Genomic DNA, 12,176 nt, shown 5'->3' with positions numbered 1-12,176 from the left:
TGCACGATTTATTAGGGATGTATCCTGTATTTATGGATGGACATGGCCCGAAAGAATTTGGCAGCGAAATTATTATCTGTTTACGAAGGTGTGTATGTAAAAACGATGTAATCTTGAACACTAAAAATAAGTTATACAGAATAAAAACAATTATTTAATGAGATACAATGAGATAAATATGCGATAAGTTATAATTTACTTAATTGTATTTTTTATTATTTCTTCAGTATTTCTGTAGAACAATAAACAATTCAAATGTTTATTTAAATCCATCTATTTCTCTGTAATACCCTAGCGAACAAATGACCATAGCTGTTATTAAATTTCTCTTTCCGTCATTCGTTCTTGACCGAATTTCTAAACGCACACTGAAAGCGTGACGTTATTGATTTTTTCCCAAACACGTGCATGGGAAACTTCAACAAGGGTGTACAATCAGCTCGGCTATCGATTCGTGAACACCCCTTTAATTGGGAAATAGATATCGAACCATGGGAATGATACAAGTGAACAGAAGCCCTTTCATCGGGATATAGTTTTAACGACCGTTTTATGTTCATGTTGTATAAACGGTTAACTTATAACCAATTGGTTACGACTGGTTGCTATATCAATTAGTTTTTAGTGTATTTAGTTGCTACCCTGCCTTGAGTCGCATTACTTAGACATCTCGTGGGCCTTTCACATGCCACTAGTTTCCTTCACTATATTCGTAATTTACTTCCCAGACCAATATACAATGACATTTTACTTAAGTGAAATATAAACTAATGGACGTCGATCTCTCAATCGGTCAAAATTAAATTAGATAAGAGTTTTTGCATGGCACATAACAAAGGCACAGCGTTCAATCTACGGACACGGCTTTTTAACTATTCTATAGATCGTAACGAAAATAAAAGTTGGAAATTCCACTTTCGTTTGCTATCAAGGAATGACACTGAGATTTTACGGTCTGGAGAATTCGTTCCCATGGAAAAAAAGCCCTCGGGACCCGCGTACCGGAACAGCAAAGATTTATCAGCTGTTAAGGATGCTCGGCAGTTGTAATTGACGGGGGTGGCAGAAGTTGACGAAATGCGTGTGAATATAAAAAAACGTCACGTCGGCACAATTAGACTGTTCAAGACATTGTCGTCCTGGTATGGGAATATAAAGAAAAAACACCTAACACAATTGATTTGAATAATTCACGCTTCGTGTAAACAAAGATGATTATTTGCGAATAAAACGGATATAAATGTAGTTAAAAATAATGATTTCATGTTACAGGAACATCGAAATCAACAAAATTCAAAATTATATTTGTATGTGCGCAGTGTGTTGTTTATTGTTATATTTATATAAATGATGAAATACTCCGATGAATTTGATTTATATTATTTCCTTGACAATGGTTCTAAATTAAGCATTTAATCAATTTATTGCTTATTTCCTCTACATGATTTTGCGGTTAAAAGGTCAAAGAGGATTTTACCTGCATGGCACTCAGCTTTGCGGAAAATTGTGTTCATATCATATTATTGAACATTGTAGTGATTTTAATAACGTTAGTTTTAATTTAAACGAAATAATTAACTGTAATATTGAGTAATGTAACAATATTTAACTACAAAAACATGACGTTTCACGATTCTTTAGGTTCGTGCAATAACTATTACTTCATAACGACTGTATTTAATTATACTGAATTTGTATTACTTTGTTATTGTATTAATATCATTTGTGTTCAATTTATAACTTGTATGATGTTTTAGGGTTTCGTTCAACGATTTTCCGGGAAAATGACAGCATCACAAGCTATTTATTTATAACAATCATGGAAACTGGATTGTCAATATTTCATAGTGCTTGTGACTACATTTTCTGTCATTAGATAGGTACAACTTAAAACACTGACACAACACCCGTAAGAAAAAATGAAATAATTTAATATTTATGTTGTGCAACAAAATCGCGTCGATTGTTTGCCTCGGGTTTGTCTATCGTGCCACCCAGCAATTAGAAAGTCGGTTTGCGCCGCTGTAACTGTATATTTTTCGCGTATCGACCTTTCAAAGTCATCTAGCCGTGTAGATACGCTTAATTTCTGCACCGTTTCAGTCCACGCCCGCGTCTATTTTTGTGAAAATCGTGAATTTCGAATTGTGGATATAAAATCTTTAGCCTTAAGAAATAAATTCTAAAAATAAGGAAGAATTGAGTTCCCATTTTAAGCAAAATAGAAAAATAAAAAGCGAACTTAATTCTATTAAATATTTCGAAACTACTCTAGAAATGAATCGTGACGACAAAAATCGATTTATTTACAGTCTGATAACATCGCTACACGAATTGTACCACTGGATAGGAGGCAGTTTTTACCAAAGAACCGTTAAGTTGAGCTGGTCAGTACATTTGTGGCAAAGGGTCAATAACACGTATCGATTTTAAGACCCCTCATATATAGGGAGGACTGTGCCCTATAATGCCATTTAATTAATGCAATTCAATTAACTAAGAATACTGTTGTTACAATCACAATACCAAAGTAAAATACGCAAGGCCATTTACAGATAATGGCGTTTTTATGCAATGACGATGCACAAAAACAGATGAATCATTGTGTTTGGATTGTCCAAAACCTCTGCAATTTTGTGATATTATTAAAATACATAATTTTGTAGCTATAACAATGGCGAAGGGCGAAATTTTTCGAAAAGGAACTCGACACAACATATAAGTACTAATATGTGTAAATATTATATATAAATATACAAGTTCTCTATAGGAATTTTGAAGGTTTGTGAAGTTTACCAATCCGCACTAGGCCAGCGTGGTGGACTAAGGCCTAATCCCTCTCAGTAGTAGAGGAGGCCCGTGCTCAGCAGTGGGCAAGTATATAATACAGGGCTGATATTATTATTATTATATGCGGTCTGCAAATCCTTGTAATGATAATTATATTTCACATAAATTACGAAAGGGAGGCCGGCAGGAATCGGGTGATATGGAGTCTTCGCCACTGATCTATCAACAATAATCCTTGCCTATTTAGATCTTACGTGGAGAGAACACGGACTGCCTCAGTGGCGTAGTTGTACTGCATGCGCGGTACAACAGCGCTCTGAGATCCTGGGTTCGAATCCCGGGTCGGACAGATATTTGGATTTGTTTGCTCAGCGTCAGCTCAGAGTCGGGAATTTGTGCCCGATATAGCGATTGGCGCGCCCTCTATCACATCATGGGACGGAACACACTTGGAAAAAAGTAGGTGCATTGGTTGCGTCTCTACATACCCCCCTTTCACGGGATAAATGCGTGATGTTGTGTACAAAACAAGAGAATACTACGAGATAATATTCAATGTAAACCACGCACAAACGGCGACGTAACTACGACAATTTGTCTGAACCTACATCAAAGGAAACGTTGGTCTACCAAACTATTATTACTGGTACTTATACGTACGCTAATTCTCTCAATTCACTGTGTCAGCCTACGTCCTTGATCTAAATTCCGTTAACTAGCATTACGTATTACACTTGATATTTTTAGCGCTTATGTAGTTGGTACAGAGACGCTTGTTACACAAACAAAACTACAGTTCAGGTGAATACAACTATTGTTTCTATGTTAATGAATAAGCAATTGATATGTCATATGATTGATAGTTTGTTTAGGTATGTGATTTGTAAAGCTAAAAATTTGCTGTTAAATTTGGACTTATACTGGTATAAAGCGCGACACTATGTCCAAAATCAACAATAAATCTTGATAATTCATTAATTATTTTGACTCGTGTGCAGTGTTCTATATTAACCGATGTCCCGCTTCAAAACAAACATCACGATTTAATTCAAGGCATTTGCAAATGATTGGTAATGTAATCTGTGACCTCGACAAACGATTACTAGCTGTATCATACGTAATACCGCAATACATTGCAACCGACAGTTACTTCCGCGAATACATACAAATACATAAACGGTGCCTACGACAAACAACTAGATAGAAAAATATCCATGCAAAGGAAACCGCTTATTAGGATTAACTCTAACGGAAGCTTAAAACAGTTTGTGCGGGATTAAATTGGCAGTGTAGAACAGGTAAATTACGAGGTATGAAAATCAACCGCCGTGTACGGATATCGGGTAAAGCAATGCTAACTGGACGGTTATGATACGTGTAATATCAGTAATTACAAGCGAGGTGCCTTAACTGGACAGATAGCCGGTGGCAGAAAAGCCTGTGAAATGTCGGTTTTTATCCTGTTAGTCGTTAGGCGCATTGAACCATATCTTACGCGTTTCCTTAGGGCCGAGTCGGGCACGTGAGGTGTCCTGCCACCCTCCGTGAGAACTATAACGTACGCCGGCGCATTAGTCTCGTGCCGGTGACTCGACCAATTACGTTTCTGCATTAACAAGTGCAAGTGTGGTGTGCCGTGTGACCTGTTGGATTATGGTCAAGTGTATTTTATTTTCATTAAGGTAACATCGTCTTGGTAAAAAAAACGTTACAACATTGCGAATGTAGTATACGGGTGAAACAAAAAATTTGTCAACACACGTGTTTGAAATTTCCAACAGATAGGGGATTGTAACGGTCGCGGCGGCGGCATCTGCTCGCTCAACCCCCGCGTGCAATATTGCACCCCTGTTCCATAATACATTCAGCATCGAATGACCGGGGGATGGTAAACCATCATCTGTTCAGAGTGTTCCGAACGGGATCATGTTTCCCTTTGCAATTTTGTTTTTAGTAAATTAAGTAGCGTTGTTTAACTTGTGATATTTGGTTGCACGATGGGGCAATGAGGAAGGTTATTTTTGGTATGTTATATGTCATACCCGATTTCGACTGTGTAACGAATTGAAGTATAAATTTAATTATTTATTGCAGTAATCAATTTTGCGAAAACAAATATGCCTTAATGTACAAATACGTTGCACGCTTTTTTAATGAATTTTAAACTTTAAACCATCTATTTAAATAATGCTAACCATCTTTCAAACAACACACTATCCGCAGTAGAAACAGACCCTACAGGAAGCACAGGATAGGGAATGACAGTTAAAAAATCAATATAGCCGTTACGGGACAGCGAGGGTGCTCGCCATACAAAGGGTGTTTGTGCGCACGCGCCGCGTCTCGCATTATCAATCACCGCACAATGCGCATTATCCTGTGCGATTTGCAGGGGTGACAGCGATCAATATTTTAATTAATTATTATTATCAAATGTGAGTCAATGGTGAAAGCGGGGTGTTTGAATTTATTTGAAGATTATCGAGCTTGTATGACAGTTTGTCCTTATTTAAATAGAGTCTAAATTTCTGTGTACTTTACGGAATAATGTAAACTTATACACAGTTATTGTATCTGTGTTTTGAACATAAAACCACCTTTGATAAAAACGTGTGAGCGATAAAACTAACGTGTTTAACACTTAGTTATTTTCGTGAACGTCCTTCCCTTCATTCAACTACGCGATAAGATTGCGATTGTACCAACATTTATCGTTAATAAACCACGCTAAAACATTTAGCATTAGATTTACGATAACATTTATGACAAATGTACTGTAATTTATAACGGATTCTAATGCATCTTGACCCTTAAATTTTACAATTGCAGTTTCTAACAATCAGGAACCCCGCAGTTGAGTCCACTTACATTCTCATACGAAAACATATCAGAGTTCAATGACACTTCTAAGGTGTAATTACGTGCAGTTATAGAAATTAGAAAGGAAATAAGAAATTATGGTGACCGGTTTCTCTTAGGCCCCCTGCGCGCTTTGCACGGTTGGTCAGTTTCAGACAATCAAATTGTGGCCCTCGAGTACGTGAAATTTTTTATTCTACATCTGCTGGTTTCGAGTGGATTATGAGTTTTGGGTAAATATATGCGGGGAGTCTCTTGATTCCTCGTTATACTTGCACGAATTTAAAAAAAAAACATTTTATGTAAATTATAAAACAAAATTATAATGATAATTACTGTTTAAGATCCATGAGATATTTGTAAAAGTTATTTTTTATATTATATTTGTAATAATATGGTATGCTATGTTTTTTTTTTATTTTCTTCAATTGTCTAATTCTAACGTAATATTATGCAAACAGAAACACACAACGTGAACTACAACTTCACATTGCGGTTGAAGGTGTTAAAACAAATATTTATTTTTAATATGACCACCTCGAAGTTCAAATACGGTATTTGCCAAAAATAACCGGAACACAGCGGAGTGTAAGATGTAAAAATATAATAAGATTATGTTGAAAAATACCGTCATATTCTGTACGCTGTATGAAGTTATGAAAAATAAAGACTCGTAAAGAACCAATAAAGATTCATTTGCGATTGCCGCCATTTTGCAATGCGCGTGCGCGATGACTCGACGCTCAGACGCGGAGCTTTGGACGTGTCGAGACATGACTCCGCGTGGGTGAGATAACGTTTGACTCTCGCGAATATTTTTTTTCATCAAGACAAGAGTAATTTCTAAAAGGAAATCTTATTCATCATAATACTTTATGCATTATGCATAGAAATAATTCGAAATAAGTGTAAAAAAATGAACAAGTACATTATTTCATTTATTTAATTTATCCAATTTGGATTTTGCAACTCTGAATTATTGATCCTGCCGGGTTATCTGATTGAGATAAATAGACTAAAGCATTTTTAAAACTATGATAACATCATATTTTGCTAGCGTCTGATTCTTTAAGCATTAAACTTTATTTCTGAATGACGTCTTAATAGTGTTGCATTTGATTTTGGGTATAACACGCAAGCTATAATAAACTTAATGTAGTTAATGAACTCGAATACGACAGGTTCAGAGTTGTTTGGAAACAATTTAGTAAAGATTATTAGGAACCGGTTCGACTACTAGTATTTAGTCGAGTAATTTAATAGTAAATCGAAACGAATTATTTTGTTTCATTTTTTGTACTAAACAACCAGATACTCTTATCGAAGATAAAACCTTTGATACTCTAAATCAGCGCCTAATAATAGTACGATAGTAAATAAAATAGTAAAGCACATGTCAATGAACACCGACGAAGGCGTATCTAGTTTATCAATTTCGCGGCATATGCTTCATCTAAAAATGGGACATGTGTGGGAGTCTAGTAGTCAACTTTGTATCAAAACAATGCTAATATAGGTCAAAGTGTTTACACGCCCATGTATACTCACATGCTAGCATATTAATTAAATCGCTACCGAAATGGGAAGGATCTGGATTCAAATAACCTCATTTTTGTAAACGCTATTCGTGATTAATGTGGGAGATAGATTGATATTTTTAATGTTGTTTATTTGCTTAATGTGTCTGAAGTTGTTTCGTTGTTTAAAAAGCGAATGGTATTTTTTAAATTTTATTACGGCTCTCGTTACTAGACGCTTGCACATTTCCTTAATTACAAATGAATAGGTATACAACAAATAATAACCACAGTGAAAAGGGTTGATCCACTACCGCGTGCAGCCCATTCTGTACCAAACGGATGAGAAAAAACAACCCAGTCTCATAATTTAAGAACAATTTAATAATCAGTTAAACACTCATAATCAACCCTACAATTAATTGCGGGTCATTATAAATTACTTAAGAAAAGATTCGTTAATTCTTTAATAACAGAGTTGTTCAATGAAATCTTGGACCCTTAATATTAACACCTTGACGGACAAAAAATTGCGAGAATATGAAAAACTTGCGAAAAGGTTCAAGAGGTGTTATGTAACTTAAAAACATGAGACGTGTTGCATTACGACAATACGGCTTTACATTTTTTTTGCGTCGTGTATTACCTATTTATTTTTTGTGCATGTTTCTTCGCATTATTGAAGGATACATGAATGTTTTTGATTTTATTTCTGATAATCAAAACAAAATAGTAATAGTTTTTCAGATAAACTAGAATTGATAGATAATACTTTATCTTGAAACGTTACATAATTTGGCACAGTTTTATGTGTTAGGTGTTGTAGAATTCTACGTGTAGCTAGCTACAAAGTTTTTAATCTAAATTGTACATATTTACATATTTTACTCTGATGGAAAGGCAAAGACGCTACTTAGAGTAAACTATCTAATAAGACATATTAAGAGAATAATTATTTATGCAATGGCAAGCCGACGAACTAGATTGTGTGGGTTTTGTATTAACCGACTTTATTTCATACAATTTGACCCTGGTTCTGCCTACGCTCAAAAAGTAGGTCTATCGATATAAGATTTCATAATAATATATACAAATAACAAAGTGCTCAATTACAATAAATGTTCTTATGTTTTTAATCACATTTACAATGAGCACATTGACTAACATTGTCAAAGTTTAAATTCCCATACCTTTGTATGGAAATGTATAGCCCAAGGTAACATTTTATTTTAAATATAAATATGTTGCAGTGATCTGCCTCTAAACTAGTGTTAAAAAGCGTTCTTTATCCTTCAAACAAAAAGGTGGTCTTTGGGCTTCGGCTTGCAATGGACGAAACAGCCTCATAAAACATTTACCACGATAGTATATGCATTTGATAACTTCTTTTATCTTTACAGTCTATTACATTTTTAATGTTTCTAGCGTACGCAATGGCGAAAATGATGCATCTAAATGTAGGCGCGCCAATGCGTCTACCAGTAAATTTATTTATACTTACCTAATGCCACTAGACTAATGACTACGTGTTTTAGACGGATAAGCTTGATCATAGATAATTGTGAAATAAAAAAAATATCTGTGCATTTAAATTACGTCCCAGTAATAGACAGTTGCATAGGTAAAAAATACACATTTTATAGACAGAAATTACTCGTTTCGTGCGATTCAGTTGTGTTACTATATATAAAACTATTGAAAATTGGAAAATGGGTACTAAACCAATTGTAAGTTTAATTGAGTTTAACAAATTTCTAGAATAAAAGCAAACGAACTGGGTAACCCCAAACCACTATTTCTGATGGCATTCATCGCTAGTTTTAATTCGAATTCATCAATTTGTGACTTAGCAAGGTTAAAGCACGGAGACAATATGTGAATAAATTATGTATAATTTTATAGTTTCGTTTAAAATGTTTCGATATTAAGGAGATTTTGTCTAATTTATGTTGTCATTTCTGAATTCATTCTTTACTTAATTTTATTTGTCTAGTTAGTGCATTCGTGATTGATTTAACATTGCCACAATGATGCGTTGGTGAAAGACGACGTGTACACTGTACGTGCGCGTAATCTACTCTAGGTCAAATGCACATTCGATAAATGCATGCGCCGATACGAAAATAGAGAGGTTAAATCAAAGTGACCTTGCCTTTGTTATCACATCACAATTGTTTGATGACAAAACAATAAAAATGCAATAAAATAACACAAACACATCTTTCTGCCAACGATCCGCGTCCAATTGCAGTTAAAGGCATCGATAGCGCGTTGTTTGCATGAAAATTAGCTCTGTTTTAACTTCAATACGATTATTTATTAGCAGTACGATAACTAATTGAACTTGTTTTTATGTTTTTCAATCGTAGAGCACGCAACTTGTTTGAAAATAAGATTAATGTTGCTTCATTATGTTGCTGCCGCCTTTGCCTTGCAGTGTCAATGACGCTTGTTGCAAAGGTAAAAAATCGTACATTTATAGGAACGAGGCTTAGTATTGTGTAAACAAACACTTACCTGTTATTCTTTTCTGCGTTTTGCCGCTTTCCGGACTCGATACTTTGCTCTCTTGTGACGGTGTGTTCTGTTTGGGAGTGGTGATGGTGATCGGCGACCGCCGTAGCGCTGCCGGCACCGTCGACGCTGGCACCAGTTGCCATGCGAATCTCTGCGCGCCAGGCAAGGGTTTCTCATTCGCAAAATCGAATCCCCATCGCTGACTGTCGAGTTCTAATTGGCGCGCCAACTCTCTCGACAAATCGCCTGTTCTCTTCCCTGTCGGTGCAACCGAACAAGTTTCTTCTGACGCCGTCGAGCGCGGTGACTCCCCGCACGCGCAATGACCTAGTGTCCAGCATCGTCGTCGTGGCCTGCAGACCGGGCGCCCTCACACTTAAAGCCGACATCTCAACAGAGTCCGAAACAGCGAAACACTACACCGATTAGCATCCGCGACGCCGTCTTCACCTAGCACAAGCAAGGTCAGTGTTAATGAGATGAAAAACAATCTACAATTAACGTATGGAAATGTGTTTGGTCCATCACGCACTAATAAGAATATGAATTGTTAGTTTAGTGAGTGTAAACAAGTCGTAAATGACGCGGCGAGACGCGTTCGTGATGTCGTACGTCTCGTACGTCCGAAGTACGTTTGCCGACTGAATCGTTTAGCGAATAGCGCACGGTGCGGCGTACCGCGCGAGACGCGAGGGCTGAGGAGCGACGCGCTGCGGCCAGCGGCGGCTAGTTGGGCAACAGCGGCACACGCGATGAGTTATTTATGCACACGACCGCTAGATGGCAGCGGAGTAGCATAATGTAGTTAAATAAATTGAGAATTTGCTTTCCCGAGTTTTGCGCAGATTTTATTTATTATCATGGTTGATATATTACGTAATAAATAATAATATTATTACGTATCAATTTCCTGGCAGATATTCCAATATGGTTTTTAAAGATAAAAGATTAATAAAATTAAAATTAAATTTTATAATAAAAATAAAAAGAATAGCATGTGCTTTAAATAATATGCCTATTGGAAATAGAGATATGTAATATTCTATATTTTATGATTTTGTTAGTATTAAGAGTAGGAGTATTTATGCAATATTATGAATTTAATTGTTTAAATAAGTAATAATATTTTTTAATATGCTGTTTATTCTCTTACACCAATAAAAAACCACGCGCACGAGTTTTACAAAGTCCCAAGAATTGAGTTTTGATTTTAAATCGGCTAATAAGGATAAAAAAAATATTGGCTTGGCAACATTATAAACTGGCTTGTTTACGAAGAAAGAAGACGTGTCTAGTCTAGGTTACGTGTGCAGTATAATATACTTCTTATCAGAAATATACCTTTCTCTGTCTGACGCGCGCGGAACGAAGTTGCAGAAAGAGGAAAGCAAATGTATTAATAGCACAGAGCATCGCTGCCGCCATTTTGCCGAAACTCGATTGACTAAATTTTATGTTGTACTGTTGGTAGAACTTTTTTGTAAAAAATCGGTAGCAATTCAAGTATGTTTTTAATATTTCATATTACATTTAAATCTAAAACACACAACAAAGTGATAAGTTTACGTACAACACAACTGTAAGCAGCAATATTCGCTTTCACAACAAAATAATGGCAATAAAATTGCGACATTTTTGACGCAACTTAACAAATTGAATGTCACAGTAAATAACATAAATATATACGCGGGCAAACTGATAAAATATATATGAGGAAACTCACCTCTATCTATTTAATTATTTTGTCACGGAAAATCTTCGATTTGCGGACGGGGTTCATTCACTGCACTGCCGCCGTACTAATTTTCGAGATATGACAATGACGCGGTAGCGAGAGCGCGGGCTCGACGCTTATTGGTTCAAAATGGCGGCCATTTGTCTCATTGGCTCATCGGATTTTAGGCGCCAAATTTCGGTTGGTTGAGGCGCCGGATGGCGGGAAATAAATGAGGTACTTTCCGGTGCGCATGAGTTCTATTACGGAAAATTGTGTTTGGCGCCTTTCGCTTCCGTGTGATCGTCGCGAAAAATTTGAACAGCAGCGGGTAATCTTTGTAAGCGTGCGTTTTGAAAAAGCAATATTAAGTGTTATGGTTATATTTTATTATTGTTTTATCTTCGAATAACGTATTAATTTTTTTTGCAAACGCGTATCAATTCACTGAGTATTCGAATAGAACTGACTTCTGGTACTGTGTTTGCACATCGATAATGCTTTCATAGTAACGTTATATTGAGTACATATACCTAGTCTTGCCATAAATATTGTAATAAAGAAAAAAGAAAATTGTTAACTGCAAATAACATTTATTACTTTTACAGTGTGTCAGTTTAATACATAAATATAAAACAATTAAAAATATAAAAGCTTATTCGAAGTGGTCTCCATTGGCTGCAATACAGTCCTTTAAACGATGAGGCCAGTTATCAATAGAAGCACGCACTCTTTCCATGGGAAAATTCTTCACTGCCAATCGTATAGATTGTTTTAGG

General features: G+C 35.9%; 1 non-coding gene across 1 annotated transcript in view; it reads right to left on the bottom strand.

Annotated features, from left to right (window-relative positions):
- Nucleotides 1–11,746, bottom strand: part of LOC115447173 — a 44,791-nt gene extending 33,045 nt beyond the window's left edge. The window contains exons 1-2 of the transcript XR_005114056.1: nucleotides 11,407–11,746; nucleotides 9,684–10,133 (exon numbers count right to left, since the gene is read on the bottom strand). This is a non-coding gene — a transcript (uncharacterized LOC115447173). The remainder of the gene's footprint in view (nucleotides 1–9,683; nucleotides 10,134–11,406) is intronic.
- Nucleotides 11,747–12,176: the final 430 nt, after the last annotated feature.

Source organism: Manduca sexta, chromosome 7 (genome assembly GCF_014839805.1).
Source record: "Manduca sexta isolate Smith_Timp_Sample1 chromosome 7, JHU_Msex_v1.0, whole genome shotgun sequence".
NCBI lineage: Eukaryota > Metazoa > Arthropoda > Insecta > Lepidoptera > Sphingidae > Manduca > Manduca sexta.
This window is presented reverse-complemented; position numbering and strand designations above follow the sequence as displayed.